At 46.4% G+C, this 17,554-nt stretch overlaps 1 non-coding gene across 1 annotated transcript; it reads right to left on the reverse strand.

The window, feature by feature from the left end:
• Nucleotides 1-2,592: 2,592 nt before the first annotated feature.
• On the reverse strand, nt 2,593-2,661 carry LOC135986353 (U6 spliceosomal RNA). The gene has a single exon (XR_010605875.1). It is a non-coding gene; the product is annotated as a U6 spliceosomal RNA (small nuclear RNA).
• Between the last annotated feature and the right edge of the window lie 14,893 nt (nt 2,662-17,554).

The following is a 17,554-nucleotide window of genomic DNA, read 5'->3' on the forward strand; positions in this document are numbered from 1 at the left end:
ACGAGTTTATTATACTCCCAGTTGCATATAATTTTTACTGCGGTTGCAGCAGGAACTATTTTTAGTTCCAGACGGTGTTAGTCCACCCGCTAAGATACGTGTAAAAGTGGCAACCCTCAGATAAGCTTAGAAAATAAGAAGCATTTGTGGGATGACTCTCGAAACCACCTGCACTCTTCTAGGGTCATGCACAAGAAAACCCAGATATCCATCCTGGTGAGGTTTGTGATCTGTATCAAATCTTAGAAAGTCCAAATGCTTAGGAAATGTCACCCTTCCCCTAGGTTAAATTATGTGCTGTCACTGTCGATTGGTACCTTAATCAGGGAAGGGCATAGTGAGAGTGGAAGAGCAGGAGATGGAAGTACAAGGTCAGTTCAGTTCTCCACAGAGTTTGCCCTGATCTGGGAAAGGAAGGACAGAAGAGAGCTGAGGAGGCTTGATAACTTACTGTAGTTCCTAGATACTGCTTAGCAGCTCATGGTGCTCAAATAGTCATATGCTCTTCAAAAGGTCCCTCACCTGGGTGTCACATAGTGTAGCCCAGATGTCTGCTCCAAGCAAACAGAACCTAAAATAAGACCTCATCCAAATGTCATCAAAGGGAATCTCCTGGGGTGAACTGTTCAGGTCACCTGGCAGGGGCACAGGATCTCCGAGCAGCAAATGCAGTCACTGTTCCCTTCATTGCCATGTGCTTTGGCTGCTCTGGCAATGAAAACCTCTATGTAGGCAGCTGAGACTTTCTTCAACATGTCCCCACCCAGGTGGCGTGTGTCATGTTGGGTCGTGCATCTATAGGTGAACCTAAATGCAGCCAAGAGCTCCTGCAAACAGAACATTAAATGGGACCTGAACCAAGCATTGTCTTAGGCTGGGTATTTCTTCCTTCGTCTCTGAATTGTTTTAACTTTCTGTGGGAAGAGTCTCACTAAAATGAATGAGATCATATTGCAGTAGTGTTTATTATAGCCTTTTGTTATGTGCAGGCTGTCTCTAGAGTATCACCATAGCATGTAAACTCTGAGTGGTGGATGGCTGTATTGTACAACACAGTGCTCTTCTCCAATTCTGCAGATGGGCCTTGCAGAAAGGGAGATATGGGTGGAAAGACCTCCATTGTAATGTGCGTTTTTCTCCCTTTGTGTAGACCAGATTGGTTTTCCAGCATGCTTGAGTTATACATCATCCAGTCACAAAATGACACTAAGCCTTTTCCAAGCAGACATGAAATTTTGAACATACTTTTTTTTTTTTTGGTGAGAAGAAACTGTTTTTTGTATAAAATCCTGTGTCTCATCAAATACATCTGCTAAGCACTAAAGTATTGAGCTGAAAAATGAGACTCACCTCTGAGGAACTTTCCTCCCCAATGTATAAGACAATTCTGTGTTGAGTCTCATAGAGCAACATGGGCATGTAGGTGATGTGACTAGGTCAGGGTCATGGTATTGAACCTATGTGAGAATAGGCTGCAAGTGAGACCTCTTGGTCCAGGCTGTGCCAGGTACTGGTGTCCCCCAGATGGAGGATTGAGGGCCAGGTCATTGGGTTCTGTGTGACACATGAAGCTGGAGGGGGAAAATGGACCATAATGCAGCACTGCAAACACATGTCTACCTGTAAGCATATGACAAGGCTCACTTATCTGAAGCCTCACATTCATTGCACAGATCTGGACACATCTGGAACTGTGGTGGCTTCTGGAGTATTGTACTTTGTCCCTCTCCCATTCTGTGGGATTAAGAAACCCTATATCTACTCCAGTTAAGGCACCTGTATTTTATTTTTGAGATACTGTAAGTGGTTTTAGACATGAGATGGAGTTCTTCCCTTCTGGGAAGCTACGTCAGTTCTTACAGCCTGAATAATTCTTAGGGCTGATACTCAGCATGCAAGGTAGCATGATATGCACTTCATCTCTTGAAATTCCTAGTATCTTCAGGAAACCAAAGAGAAATGGAAAACCCTGCTCTGCTTATTTTTTTTCTAAGCCATATCTGGTACTATTTTCTCTGTTACAGCTCCCGCTGCAACATTTATGATCACATCATGAACGAGGACAAATATTTATTACATGGTGGCTGTACATCCTGATTTGGCTGGAGATTTTCCTGGGAGATGCAGGACATTCCCATCATCCTGAAAATAACCCTTGGGGTGCTTGGCTTTAATCAGGACATGAGCTTTCTCCTGTATATCTTGAGCTTGCCCCTGGGAACCAGCCCATCCTGAGGGACAGGGAAGTGACAGAGCTCAGTGTTGATGTTGCCTTCAGTTCTAGGGCACATTATCTGATGAGGTGAGTGCTGTGTGTCTTGGCACAGAATCACAGAATGTCCTGAGTTTGGAAGGGACTCAGGAGGATCATCGAGTCCAACTCCTGTCCCTGCACAGGACAACCCCACAGTTCACACCGTGTGTCTGAGGACGTTGTCCAGTCTCTTCTTGAACACTGTCAGGCTTGGGGCCGTGACACCTCCCTGGGGAGCCTGTTCCAGTGTCCAGCACTCTCTGGGTGAAGAACCTTTTCCTAATGTCAAACCTGAACCTCCTCTGGCACATCTTCCTGCTGTTCCCTCAGATCCTAAAAAAAATATGGAATGCTTCGTGAATTTACGTGTTATCCTTGTGCAGGGACCATGCTAATTTCTGTATCTGCTATCTGATGTAGATGTCATGGTTCCTCTATCTCCACTTTTTAACACTCTACTGTAATTAGATAAATAAAATTAGATAAATAAATAAAACCCATCTAGAGACCTTAAACCATTTTGTGGTCCCATTGTGATTGGCACTGCTTGTAGGGCCTGCCTTGGAGAAATCACCCTAGACAGATGAGGCAATTACTTATTTCTTTTTTACCTGTGTGGGCCAGGAGGTGGTGAAAAGCAAAGTGCCCAATGTGGCACTAAAACTGATGCCTCTGTGCTTGATGGATTAATGACAAATTCAGCTCTCCTTAGCTGGAGGCAACTGGAAGAGAAAGCTACCTGTGCTGCTCTTGCTGAGAGTGGGGTAGAGTTTGGGTGAGGTGTGTCCTCATACATACCTGCTGAAGTGGCAGATGTCCTAAAGCCCTGTCAGCCACGACAGAGTTCAGTCTGCTCGCAGCCATGGAAAATCCATCGCCTCGCGCTGGGGATTTTGCTGCCATTCATCAAGTGATATCTCAGCTGTGACTACTTGTCAGTGAAATTTTACTGTGGATGCTTTATCCTCTTACAACTTCCACTGGACACCTTGATTTACAGCTTCTAGCTCTCAGCCCAGATGGAGCAGCACAGCAAGAGTATTGGACGATACAGCCCATGCAAGCTGGGGAAATGCTGCTATGCCACCTGGTAATGGGAAGGCATGACATGAAGAAGAAATTTTTGACACTGAGGGTGGTGAAACCCTGGCCCAGGATGCCCAGAGAGGTGGCGGATGCCCCATCCCTGGAGACATCCCAGGCCAGGCTGGACGGGGCTCTGAGCAACCTGAGCTGGTGCAGATGTCCCTGCTCATGGCAGGGGTTGGACTAGATGAGCTTTGAAGGTCCCTTCCAACCCAAACTATTTTATGATTTGAAGGCAACAAGAACCATCTGCTTTCCTTTTTCCCTGTGACCACGGTGACACAGAAGTGCTGTTCTGTAACAGGAGGGAAGAGAATTAGCTCTGGGGACCAGCTCTTTACCTGTGCATGCACCCTGCTGCCATCGATGTCCTGTGCATGGGGCTACCACAGTTGTCCTTATGGAGTATGGAAAAAGACTCTGGCCCTCTTTGCTGACCCACATTCGTTGTTTAACTGTCTTTTTGTAGGCAGGGAGTGTGTGACCCTGGCTCTGCCTCCCACAAGGGCTGCTTGTCAGGATTTGGGTTGTGAGCGCACGGGAAGGGACATCCCGTCTCTGAAGTGGCTTTGTCCTCGGGAGGCAGAGGTTGGGTTGATGTGGGCTCTGGCACGGCCATACACCTGTGTGCTGGAGTGATGGGCCGGGGAGCACAGCCCTGCCACGGGTGACAGAAACCTCTCTCTGTGTCTTTGCACATCCACAGGACTGATCCAGCTTGCTCCGTGCTGCCTCTGGCACAGGCTGTCCCACACATGCCTCCTCTGTCACATTTACTGGTGGATGTTGGCACATGGAGGGGCTGGAATGGGCTGCATGGATGTGAAGGGAAGGAATAGGAGAGCATCCCCTGGAGCAGGAGAGAAGAAGCTGATCTTGAGCAATAGGGTAGTAAGTACTAATCTCTGATGTGCCAGCACCCAAGGCACCAGGAGCTAACTATTCAATATGCATCTGTAAAACCACGAGGCAGATTCCCTGTGCCTGCTGGAGGCATGGGTCAAGCCTTGTCCGTGCCTCTGGGCACAGCGTGGCTCTGTTGATACACCTGCGCCGCTTGCTGCAAGCCAAAACAGGTCAAAACTCAACCTGCGGGGGGGTGGGATAGACCAGTTCAGCCTTTGGGATGCTTGCTTGGATGACAATGTTGTGCTGACTGCATTTGCACAGACCTGCTCAGCCCAGAGCGTGGGCTGCACTTGCTGTGAGCTGTTTTTGAAACACCGTGGAGTTCTGCCTGCAGGAGCTGTGTTCAGCTGGGCTCACAGAATCACAGAATTATTTTGGCTGGAAAAGACCCTCAAGATCATTGAGTCCAACCATTAACCCAACACTGGCACTGAACCATGTCCCTAAGAACCTCATCTGTGGGTCTTTTAAACACCTCCAGGGATGGTGACTCCACTCTCCATCCCTGGGCAGCCTGTTCCAATGTCTGACAACAATGCTTCTTCCATGAAGAAATTTTTCCTAACATCCAATCTAAACCTCCCCTGGCACAACTTGAGGCCATTTCCTCTCATCCTATCACTTGTTACCTGGGAGAAGAGACCAACCCCTCCACGCTCCAAGCTCCTTTCAGGCAGTTCAGAGATCAGAAGGTCTCCCCTCAGCTCCTGTTCTCCAGGCTGAACCCCCAGGTCCCTCAGCCGCTCCCATCACACTTGTGCTCCAGCCCCTTCCCCAGCTCCGTTCCCTTCTCTCAACTCGCTCCAGCACCTCAAGGGCTTTCTAGTCGTGAGGGACCCAAAACTGACCCCAGGATTCGAGGTTTGGCCTCCCCAGTGCCCAGCACAGGGGGACGGTCACTGCCCTGGTCCTGCTGGCCACACTATTCCTGATACAAGCCAGGATGCTGTTGGCCTTTTTGGCCACCTGGGCACACTGCTGGCTCATATTCATCAGGCTGCTGACCAAAGCTCATATCACTCCTGAAGGAACTCGTGATACCTTTTAGGATAGGGGCTAAGTCAGAGAGCAGCTGTGTAGGAACTAATGTGAAAGATCAAATTGTATTGGTAATCAGCAAACACAACATCAGATATTCAGGATATGGAGAGCAGGAGATCGATCATTATTAAAAAGGCCTGTCCCTTTATTTCCTTACCCAGGGTAATGTTCACATATCTCAGTGCAGGGTGTGAAGAGGATTTTATTGGCATGTGTTTGGGCAATCTCATTATTCACGAATGACAGAGCGAGGCAAAGGGAGTGAGTTATGTTGGCCTTTGCAGACAAGTGGCAATAAAATAAGTTTATGGTACCGCCTCCTGCACCATCGCATATTTATGTCCCATATTTATCTTGATTTTTAGCTGCTCGTGCTTGCTTGTCTTGCAAGGCCATCCCGCCTCCATTCCCTCAGACTAGCAGAGGGCTGGGTTCTGATATCACTACTCATGTTGGGCAGCAGTGACTCCCCTCCAGCTCCCTGGAGATGTCAAGGCTAAAGTTCTTTTTGGCACCAGTGAGGGCCAACCCTACTTATATAGTGGCTTCCACCAGGTTGAAGCCAAGTCTGCAGGCCTTCAGTGGGGTTGAACCCAGCTTCCCTCAGCAGTTTGGAACACAACCTGCTCAGCACACTGCTGAGATCTTGAACCATAATCCATGCAGCCCATAGATACCTGCTCTGGAGAGCAAGGGACTTGATCCTTAATTCCAGCTTGCATGTCTGAGAGGTTCCACTTTTCCCCTCATTGCAGTTGCAATGCCACAATTTGACTTTTAATGTATGACAAGAAGGTAGGTATTGACAGGTGACAGTATTATGGGCACCACTGTCTTCAGTTGCCCTGTGGGTTAATATTTCCTGACTGATTTTTTTTTTAGTTACCTGTATTAAGAACTCACATTTTCTTTGAATAAACCTGTTACCTCTTCTCCCACTCCCTGGGCTGGCCAGCAACCTTGTTTCACTGTAGAAATTAATCCGTTTAGGTTCCAAAATTATTAAGTACAGGTTGTTTATAAGAAATTGATTTCTCCTCTGCTTTTGTTCATGTACTGTATCTGTCTATGAGGTATCCTCACCTGCATCTGGCTAACAGGTTCAAAGATTACTCAGTACAAGAACATCTGTAGACATGTTTGCGTGTGTGCCAATCACTTGTTGGGACTGGAAAAGGACATTTTGATATTTGGGATAAAAAGGTGTTTTCTTTCCCTTCCTCCAGGATGTTCTCTTGAGATCGGTGCTGTCATTTGTCTCTCTCACACTCCTTCTCTGTCAAGGAAACGGGTAGAGATGGGGCTCCTCCTGCGACTGCTAATCTCAATTTAGCCTGCATAACCCCTGCAGAAAACAAGAGGAGGAGTGGGAATTTGTTCTGGCCTGGAAAAGAAAGGAGAAGGCTTGGAGTGAGAAGGAAAGGTGCTCATCCAGGAGGTCCAGAAGTCTTTTCGCTTTGGAAACAAGGTTGGAAATAAACGCCTATAAGGTCAGTTGTGTTGCACCTTACAGACTGGACAACAGTGTATTTGCATAACATCATGTCCCCAGGGCCAGGAACAGTTTGGTTCCTTCTGACACCACCAGAGTTTCCACATCCCATGGAAAGCCCAGCACACACATATCAAAACTGGTCAGAGGTAAGGGGATTAAGCCCTGAGTGAAGAGGACTCAATTCAATTGTCTTTAAAGCATACAATGAGATTTAGACTGTGACCCCAGCCAGCAAAGTCAAATGCATGGTTTTCATTATAGATCCCAGCTCTGCTTTTCCCCCATTTTTCTGTTCCCTGGCTGGCCCATGATGTGCAGCCACAATACAAAGACATGAAAGGGTAGCCCTTTGTAACATCTGAGGACAGCCCACACTCCGCCATCTGTCCCCGGGGATTGCTCTGCAGTTTGATCCCTCCATTGTGCTCCAGCCCCATCTGGAGGGCAGTGGTTTGGCTTTGCACATACAAATTACCTGTGAATGAACAGACATCTGTAAGATCCAACACAGGGGACACTAAATTATGATAAACAGAGCTTTCTGTATCACTTCATGAGGATGTAGCGATAACTCCTCTCCAAGTCGTCTCTGCTTCCCTTTTCTGAGCTATTGACACATATTCCCTTTTGCTGCTGGTTTTGACGGCTGCTGCTAACGCAGCCAGCGCCAGTCTTTCAGCCTCGAATAATCAAGTGACTGGGACAGCTAACAGAAGGACAGTCTCCCTCTAGGACATGATGTTCTTGACGTCCAAACACATTCAAACACAATGAGGTTGAAAGGAAAGGTCCAGGTGGGCAATATGCCCATGCTGGCACACTGTGATTTTAAACACATGATAGCAAAGGATAACAAAATTTCTACGGCAATATTAATCCTATGTGACTGCCCGTGTCAGCCTTACATGGTCAGTGTGGCTCTGCTCCTCCTGATCCATCTGCCTCCCATCCCCAGCCCTCTGCTCCAGCAGACAGGACTGAGAGAGGTTGCAAGAGAGCCAGATTTCTCCTTTTCATGCCCTAAATGGTGGTGCTAAGATGGTAAGCTGAACAAAACACTGAGTCCCAGTTCCTCAGCTTCCTATCAAGTGGGAAATCCCATCCCACCAACAAGGAAAAGCTCTTGGAGACCAGGGGTTTAGTAGCATCAAGGTAGAGACTGAATTCCTTCATCGCAACAACCCATCCTAAGCCCTAAGTCCTGCTAATGTCTTCCAAAAGGTTGAATGATACCCACACTATTGGAAATATCATGGTATTTCCTTGGTGTTGGTATTGTGGACAATTTAAGGAATGCCACTAGATGCTTTGATACAATCTTGATCTTCCCTTAATACCATCTCTCATGCTTTGCACTCACACCAGCCTTCTTCAGCAAATTCTCCCCGGAAGACATTGCGGATGCTTTCAGTAGGACTTGCCTACACACAGCAAGTGTTTATGTATTTGCAGGATCCGAGCTAACACCTTTCTTACCAAGCACTCGGAGTGTGAAACACCAGTGGTCACATCTAGGCAAGCCTACCTGGAGCTCTGGAAATTTTTAGTGTGAAAAATATAACACACTGATTTGGGGAGAAAGAAAGAAACACAAAAGGTCTTAAGACTTCACTGATTTCTCCCAAGACTCTTTTCTGTACACAAAGTGTTTCCTGCTCTGTTCTTGGAACCATTACCCTTGGCTGGGCCTGGCCTTTAAAACATTACCAGCTGTATGCAAAATAGAGCGCGAAGTGCCAAAAAGCCCTGCAGGCTATTTACATTTGGCTGGAGCTTGCTGTGTTGGCCAAGCTACAGAGATACTTTGTTCATTGGCCTCGCAAGGAAAGCAGCTACTTCAAGCTGTTTGGTCCTGTTTATACACAGAGTTACCATGGAAGTCCCCATGTCTTACAGCTTTACACACTCTCATGTCCACAGTATATTCTTCTGGGACATGGCTTGTCTCCCCTCTCCCCTCTCATTTGGTGGGGGAAGGAAATTCTGGGATGAGGTTCTTTGGTAGATGTTGGGTGGAAATCCATTTATGTCTCCAGTGAAGGGATGTTTGGTGCTGCATGGATCCTTTCTCAATGCAAGCAAAAGCAGGTGGAGTAATGGGATACCTGCTGGGTTGGGAAGAACATTTTTTCCCAGTGTGAATTTGGGGAAAGCAGTATGAAGCAAGTATAAATCCTGCAGTGACAGGCATAAGAGTAACTGATTTTTTAGGAGACTTAATGGAAAAGGTAACAATCCTAGCAACGTATCTGGTAAAGAGCAGTTGTTTGAATCCATGGGCTGCCAGCCCAACTAATAAGGATGTGCATTTCTTGCTGTTTCTTTTTTTTTGTTTGTTTGTTAGTTACCTGTTGTATTAAAAAAACTTCTCATAGTTGCAGACTTGTCATTATTCACCTCTTGCAAACACATTGTAGGCAGATTGGTTCATGGGCACGGCACAGGTGGATGCAAGGATACAGGTGGATGTTGCCTTCTCCTGGCTGGCTCTAGGTTTCCATCTTAGGGCATTTTACATCTCTGCCTTGGGAACCAGTGTTGGGACAGACTAACACGTTGCTTCCTTGGCCTTGTACCAAGTTTCAGGATCATCCGATGTGCTCGATGAGGTGGTTTGAATGTGGCCTTCCGTAATGCAAGAAACTGCCCTCAACTAGTGTTCAGAGGGATCGCACTGCCGAAGGGAGTGGAGATGCTTGAACTTCCCCAGCTGATGATGAAACATTCCTCCCTGTGTCTGAGATCTGATCTCAGAGCCTGAGTGAGGTCAATGGGGGCTTTTCCCACCTATTTTAGTAGAGTGAGAGCTTGACACTGAGAGGTGCTGCAGACATGAGCAGGTGGAGGTGGAGCAAAGCTAAGCCTTGCAGGTTGGCCAGAGGTCTCCAAGCCCAGTTGGCTGTAGTGGAGCCTGGACAATGCAGCTACACCTCTGAAATAAAGGTTCTCCTGCTGCTCTGGCCATCAAACATCCTCACTCAGGAGAAGAAATGCTTGGGAAGAAAAACAGCAATGTGTCTGCTGTCTGTGCACTTGCTCTCTACCAAAGAGGGAGTCAGCCAAGCCTGGAGTTCATTCTGTCTTGGCCAATAGTTAATAATAACCCTGCAACAGCTTCTTTTTTTCATTGCATATTAAGGGTGGATGAATGGCCTGGATAAAATTAGAAAACTCTTCCTGAAAGGCTGAGCTGAGTTTATAAAGTTATAGCTCCACGGACGTCCTGTTGCAGCTGGGGAATCCCAGCTGCTCTCTCAAGGGTGAATAGATGATAACAAAATGCATGCATGTTGCACGATCTGGGTTAGAGGTTTACATCACTCGATCAACAGCAACTTTGAGGAGGCTGGTGGGGCCATTCCTCCTTTCACGATCCTTTACTGCTGAGACAGACAGCTCAACTGTTCCTTGCCCTAGCAAGCATGGCCCCTCATGGGGTGCTGAGTGCTATGGACTGATGGGAGGTTGTTATACGATGGATGTGCATTGAGTGGGTCAGATTGCAGGAGAGGAAAGGAGCACAGGCTCAGGGAGGACTTCTAGTGAGCCCCTTTCAGCATAATGTTTAGGTACCTGCTGGATAGGGTAACTTTATAGATGTGGATATCCAGGCAGGAATTTGCTGGGAAGATTGTCCCTCATCCCTTCTACTGCTATGCCTCCTCCCAGGGACTTCTGTGTGACTCTCTGCTCCACCCTGCCCATCCACCCTTGAGATGACATGACAAAGTGGTGTCCATGTTTTGAGGAGTCCTGAGCCTGGCCCTGATACTGATTCATAGATGGAAACTCATTTTTTCTTGGCTGTGAGACCCAGGGCCCTCAGAAGCTCACCCAAAGTGAGAGATCCCAGCGGCAAGAGTCAGTGCCAGGTGAAGCTCGTTGTGTTAACATGTGACCTCAAATCAGCATGGTGCAAGATCAACAGTCAGAAGTAGCTGCTTAAACCATAGTAATTCACATTTCATTGTGGCCCATGGTTTTAGTTAACATGGGCTCCGACCCAAGGGCTTACGTGCGTTATTTGGATTTTGCTGGCATCTGAAATGAGCCACTGAGGTCACTAGAGATGACGTACTCCAACTCAATATTAGGCCTAGCACTTTCTGTATGGTATTAACATTTATATCCCTTTTAGAAAGGCTGGAGAAAGCACAGGTTACCTTTATAATGAGGTATTAAAAAACCATCCTCAAACAAAACAATATGTGTTTGATAGCCTAGAAGATCTGTCTGTTGGTTTTAAAAGTCATTCTGGCCTCTTATATAACAGTGTAATTAGTTGATACTATAAACTTATTACGGACCTGCTGGAACACAACAGCTCCTTTGAAGCAATTCAAATCTATTGTGTAATTATATAATTAGGCCACATGGCATACTTGGGAGATTGTGCAAAGGGGGAAAGTTTTCCATTTCAAAGTAACCAAGAGCCTTGTTGGCTAGGGATATTTTTTTCCTGCTGTCCTGCAATTTAGAAAATTCAGGATTCTTAAATATGTCACTCTTCTTTGGCGGAGTTAAGCACCCCAGGAACCTCCAAGGGGGCCCGCAATATACTGACAATAGAGAGACCTCCTTGGACAGTGCAGACCTGCTCTGCATGCTGTCGAATGTGATGGGATCCAGCACCTTCAGCTGCAATACAAGGGAAGCAGAAGTTAAATAACCGGTTAAGCATCTTAAATAATCTGGTTACATCAGGTTCAGGCTTTTTTTGCAGGCACTCCAGAAATATTACAGATGGATTTTCCCTTCTGTCTTATAAGAGCTTTTATGTGTCTTCCTCTTTGGGTGGATGAACAGTCCTGTGTAGGATGTGAGGCAAGGGCTGGTTATAGTATCTCAGCATCTAGAGCATCTAGTGGCAGTTCAGAGCTGTTGGATGTGCTGGTTGCTTGCTGGCACTGTGCAGGCTGCTGAAGAAGGATTGCTGACATGAAACCAACTTTGGTGGGCCATAGCTGTGGTGAAACACAAGAAAAGAGCCAACTGGTTCTTGGTCTTAGTGGTGAATCTTGAGAAGTCTCCAAAATATGACAAGGACCTCCAGAGCCTAGGCTTGGGGTGGGTTGTCCAGATGTTGTCACTCATAAGGTAGGTGCAAGCTCTGCATTGGAGTGAGTCGCCTCAGCAACCTTTACGTGGAGGTCCAGCCAGGGAGTGACTCTTCTCGTCTGAAATAGACACCAAAGCACAGCAAGTGAGGTGCATTTTGCAGGAACCTGTTTCCCCCATTGTCTCTAGTGGGAGTCCCATGTGGAGTGTTCAGAAAGACGACCTCACCACAGATGCCTTTAACTAGACGAAACCTATCGCACCCCAGTTTCCTACTCATCAGTTGTAGGAGACCCAGCTCTGCCATGAATTTCTCATTGAAGGGAAACATAAGTACAACAGTGCTTCAACTATTTTCTTTGTGAAGGACAAACCTGTCCTCATCCCGAGAGCAATCTGGGCTTAGGGAATGATTGTCTTCCCTAGCCGGGATCCATACCAAGCCAGTACACTTCTGGATACACTAGGCCTAGCGTGAGGCACTTACAGATTTTGGGCAGGAGACCTTGACCCGCAATGTCCACCTTCAAGAAGAGCCTTGGTTCAGGTGCAAAGAGACAGTGTTTGTGGTTCTCAGGCTTTGAATTTGATGCTGCTAGATTTGTAGGACTTGCGACTTGACTGGAACATACCTGGTCCTGAAGCAGGAGACCCAAAGGAGTTAAGCCATGATATGCCTTTGTGGAAGGATTTTGAGGATGTACTGTGACAAGGCCCAGGACTCCCTAGAAACCAAACACCCTCGGTCCCTGCATTTGAGGCCTGGTCCAAACTCTAAATCAAAGGGATTGTTTCCTTTAACATCAGTGCCCTGGTGGGATGAGTCTTCTGGCTTGATGAGGGCTGCCAGCTCAATCATCATTCATCACACAGCACAGAAATATAATTTTTTAATGATCGTGCCTCCCTTTGGAGGCTGTGGTGGAGCAGCTCCTTGATTGAACACCTCCAAAGATGTGCTCCAAGTGGGGGTCTCTGGTGGAGTAAGTCCTTATTTCTTCGTTTTGTGGGCATTAGGGGAAGCAAGTCACTTTTCGAACAGTATTTTCAAGTGTATATTGCATATGGTTGCTGTGGGTTAGATTCTGGTGTCAGCTGAAATCCTGAACAAATTAATTAAAGATCATGCTATTTGTGAATCCTAACCCTTCTGAACACAGAGCACAAAAGGACCATTGCTAGGGCTTTATGAAACAACAAACAAATACAAAAATTCATCTGGGAACATTAAGGAACATTTCAGCAAATTGTCCACATCCAAGATTAATTTTTCCCTATGAAAAGATACATTTTTTTCCTTGTACTTGAGCACAATATTTTCTGTCAAGAAAAACTGTGCAAATTACTCATATGAAGAAAACTGACCTGCCTAACAGACTGGAACATGATATGACACATATATATATACATACATACCTACATATGTGTACACAGAGACTCCACAAAGTAAAGATATTAGTCAGGAGATGAAACAGCTGTTTTTTTTCCCAACTCAACTTTTGCCCAGCCAGATTTACTGAAGGATTTTCCTTGTTAGCTCCTGCTGAACTGACATGGCAAGAGGACCTTGAAGATGAAGTCAAGCATGATGTTTAACTGTACCCATTTTGGCAGCCTTCTAGAGGCTGTTAGTGTTTTCCTTGCAGCTGTTACTAGGTTTTCTCCTGCCTCAGCAATATAGTCCTGCAAAGGAGTAAGGGACTTTGCGAACCTGTTGATCTGGGGTACACAAAGGAAATGGAAAGCACAAACTTCCCAATATACCAAGTCTCTGCCTGGTGCAGAAAATCTGGCCCAGCATTACCTTGTTTCCCCCAAAATAAGACAGGGTCTTATATTAATTTTTGCTCCAAAAGATGCTTACTTTTTTACATGTGTAGCTGCCTGGACACTATTTAAATTGGTTGTTTTTAATGAACTGTAACTAGGGCTTATATTTGGAGTAGGGCTTATATTTTGAGCATCCTCAAAAATCCTGAAAATTCATGCTAGAGCTTATTTTTGGAGTTGGTCTTATTTTCAGGGAAGCAGGGTAAGTAGTACCTGCTACATTCAGAGCATCTCCAAGCCACCTGAGGTCCATGCTGTAGGATATCCCTAGAAAGACACATATGCAGAAGCTACCAGAGGTCTGAAAGTTCTGAAATCTGACTCTGAGCCCACACAGGAAGAGAAAGTAAATGTTAAAAAAAGTTTTAAAAAGTGAGCACCGACAGCAGCAAAAAATAACAAGTTTGCATTTTTTTCCTCCCCTTTTTTAACTCCCCAAATGACAGTGTGGCCATGCAATTCTGTGGAGGACGAATCACCTTGTATGTGTGTTCAGGGGCTGGAGCAATTTAGTTCACAAGGCACCAAGTGCTTTGACATTTTCATACCAATGCTGCTTCCTGCAAGAGCAAGAATGAGGCAAACCCGCTCCTTGGTGCCCGCAGCTCACGGCAGGCACCGAGGCGGGTGGGATGGGTCTCTCCCCCATGTGCATCCTCTCAGCTTTGAGGTTCAACTGCATCTTTCCCCTTTGTGGTATACATGTAAAAGGCACAGGCAGTTTTTTTTCCTCCACCCAGATGTCTGGTTTCATGAAAAGCACTGGGCTGTTCCTGTGCTTGAGACATCTTTCAGTGAAGGAGACATGAAGGCGCTGGAGAATATTCACGGGGGTATCAGTGCGAGCATCCCGTTTCCATAGGAAGCAGCCTAAAATGGCAAGAAGTGTCTTTTTTAAAAAGAAAATCTTCCTGCTCTTACCACAGCGCTTGTACCCCTGCAAACCGAGGGCCAATGTCCTTTTGCGATGTGCGTGATGCCTTTGTGCCCTCCGGTGCCACCCAAGTGTTTTGATGCGGTCCTCGGGAAGGGATTTATCCTTCGGAGATGGGGATCCTCAGTTTCCCACTGCTTTTCTTTCTGCTCCGCTGCATTGATCAGCTGAGAAGCTTGGCCAGGGTGTCCCACTCGGCCGTCAGCTCCGCGGGGTCTGGCTGCGACCCAGCTGGAGGGTCAGGGAGCAGCCCTGGGCTCTCTCGGGACCCGCTGTGCCGCTGTGCCAAGCAAATCTCAGCTCAGCAGAGAAACTGGCCTGCAACACGGGCTTTGCAGCGCTCGTGCCAGCTGAAATACAGCCATTGAGCTGCTTGCTTCTTGTTTGCCCAGCAGCCCCCGCAAAGCTGGAGGATGCCATTAGAAAAGCTGAAAAATCGCAATGCTTCATCTTCTACCCACTGCTCCTGTCAAACTCTAACTTGAAGCCTTAGTATCCAAGGACAGATACAAATGCTTGGTTTCTGTGAAGCCAGGCAGCAGACAAAGGCTCCTTTGTGCTTAAACAGCATGGAGATCATGGGATGGAGATTTCTTTTCTGGGCTGCTGAGGACTGTGGATCCTGCTGGCGGTGGTACGGCCAGCTCGCTGTTGTGCAGGGCAGTGGGGCTGGTGGGTTGCAGAAGCACACAGATAACATGCTACTGCTGACCCAGAGCAGAGACCCAGCCTGATGTCCCAGTACCATGTTCCTAGGATGCAGGAGGATGCATTGTGCTTGGATGTGGCTCCAGTAATAATAAGAAATTATTATTATAAATTATTGTCTTAGTACTTCACTATGAATTACTATTATTAGTAGTATTTCTATTTCTATTTCTATTTCTATTTCTATTTCTATTTATATTTATATTTATATTTATATTTATATTTATATTTATATTTACATTTATATATTACCGTTGGGATTGTGAGATCACTTCTGAACCCCTATTGATACAGGCTGAAGGCTGTTCTTCCCCAAGAAATAATTGCTCTGTACTTTGACTGTAAACCAAGAGGCTGGAAAACACAGGGTTACAGTAGCTGCAGCGATGGTCATGGAATGGGCTTTCATCCAGAGATGGGAGGCTTTTCACCATTTACAGTTTAGTATTCTCAGAGGGACTTTCCCTTCAGGGCTGTGGTTTAAACTTGTTTTCAGACAGCAAGTTATTGCACCAGTTCCATACTTCTCCAAAGTCCCAAACACCAGGACTGGTTTTCTCTAGCAACATTTCTCTGCTAATTAGGTCCTTGGCCCCTCTGATCTTCTCTTGGGTGACAGTCACTTGTTTTCTAGTTCGTGTTTCACTGTATCACCTCAGCTGTCCCTGCGTTCTAACACTGGCCATGATCCCTCCATCTATTTGAACCTGTTCTTTCCTGGTGAGAATCTAGTTTTCCGTGCCTTAAAAAGGAGACAACCTTCACCACTGATATATCTGCTTCCCTTGCCCCTCGCTGTAGTTTTTATCAACTGATGTTACATCTGTATTCCTAGGAAACTAAGCTGTTCTTAACATCTAATTTCTCTCTGTCTCCTGCTCTGCAGGCAGTGATGTATCTTTGCCAATTTATTGAAGAATTAGCTAGGGATAAGGATCTGTGTACACTTTATACTGTACTTCTCAACACCCATCATTAATAATGAGTATGTCCTTTATGACCTAAGTCTCGTTTCAAGTGAATGCAAAGTATCGGCTCTTTTCTTGATGATCCATAGCCCTTGCAGCCGTGCATTGCTACGTGGAATGTTTCCCAGTGTTTTGGAGCAACGCACTGGAATACATCACAAATGAACCAGTTTTGCTTGTCTAAGGTTTGTCCCCAGGGATTTGGGAGGGACAGCAGAGGAGGAGAGGGATGAATATTTATTAGCTTTTAATCAAAGAAAGTTCTCTCTGTAACCAGACAGGCTACTGTCTGTATCTGATCGAGGAAAGACATCAAGGTCCCTGGTTCTTTTCTATGCTGCAGCACGTGCCCCTCCAAACTGCACAAATGGGTTGCAAAGCATTCCAAGATCAGTCTGTCTCCGGATTTTCCTCCACCCAGATTTTCCTGGCCACATCCACCCAGGGTTCACCTGGACAAAACGGTTGCTGAATGAGTGGAGATTGATGGCAAAGTGCAAGTGCAATGATCCTGAGAGACAAGGAGTGTTTTGGATAAGTTCGCACACATTCGGACAATCTGTACATAGGACTGTGCATAACCCCTCCAAGGGACTGGATAACCCCTCCAAACCCTCTTCTGCATCTCTTAAGCAAGAAATCATAGAATAGTTTGGGTTGGAAGGGACCTTCAAAGCTCATCCAGTGCCACCCCTGCCATGAGCAGGGACATCTGCACCAGCTCAGGTTGCTCAGAGCCCCGTCCAGCCTGGCCTGGGATGTCTCCAGGGATGGTTCATCCACCACCTCTCTGGCCAACCTGGGCCAGTGTTTCACCACCCTCATTGCAAAAAATATCTTCCTCATGTCTGTCCTGTATCTCCCCTCCTTTAGTTTAAAACCATCACCCCTTGTCCTACTGCAACAGGCCCTGCTAAAAAGTCTGTTCCCATCTTTGTTATTGGTCCCTTTTAAGTACTGTAGAAAGGGAGACCAGACAAGATATAACACAGCAGAGACACAGAGCTTCAATGAAAAGTGCTATACATTGAGCCAGGAGGCAAGGAAGCTGCTGAGTGGTTTATGGAAGCAGTTGCCAGCCTTGGTCAAGCTCCTCCCTGAGTGTGACAGCCCCTGGTGATGAAGGTTAGTTGTGGTAGGAGATGCCTGCTGAGAGTGGGATGCAAATCTGGTGGGGATATGCCAACCCTTTGCATCACAGTATGTCAGGATAAAAGGTTTACATTCTGCAGTATGTTAGGATAAAAGGTTTACATCCTGCTGCTCTGTGA

Source organism: Caloenas nicobarica, chromosome 2 (genome assembly GCF_036013445.1).
Source record: "Caloenas nicobarica isolate bCalNic1 chromosome 2, bCalNic1.hap1, whole genome shotgun sequence".
In the NCBI taxonomy this organism is placed as follows: Eukaryota; Metazoa; Chordata; class Aves; order Columbiformes; family Columbidae; genus Caloenas; species Caloenas nicobarica.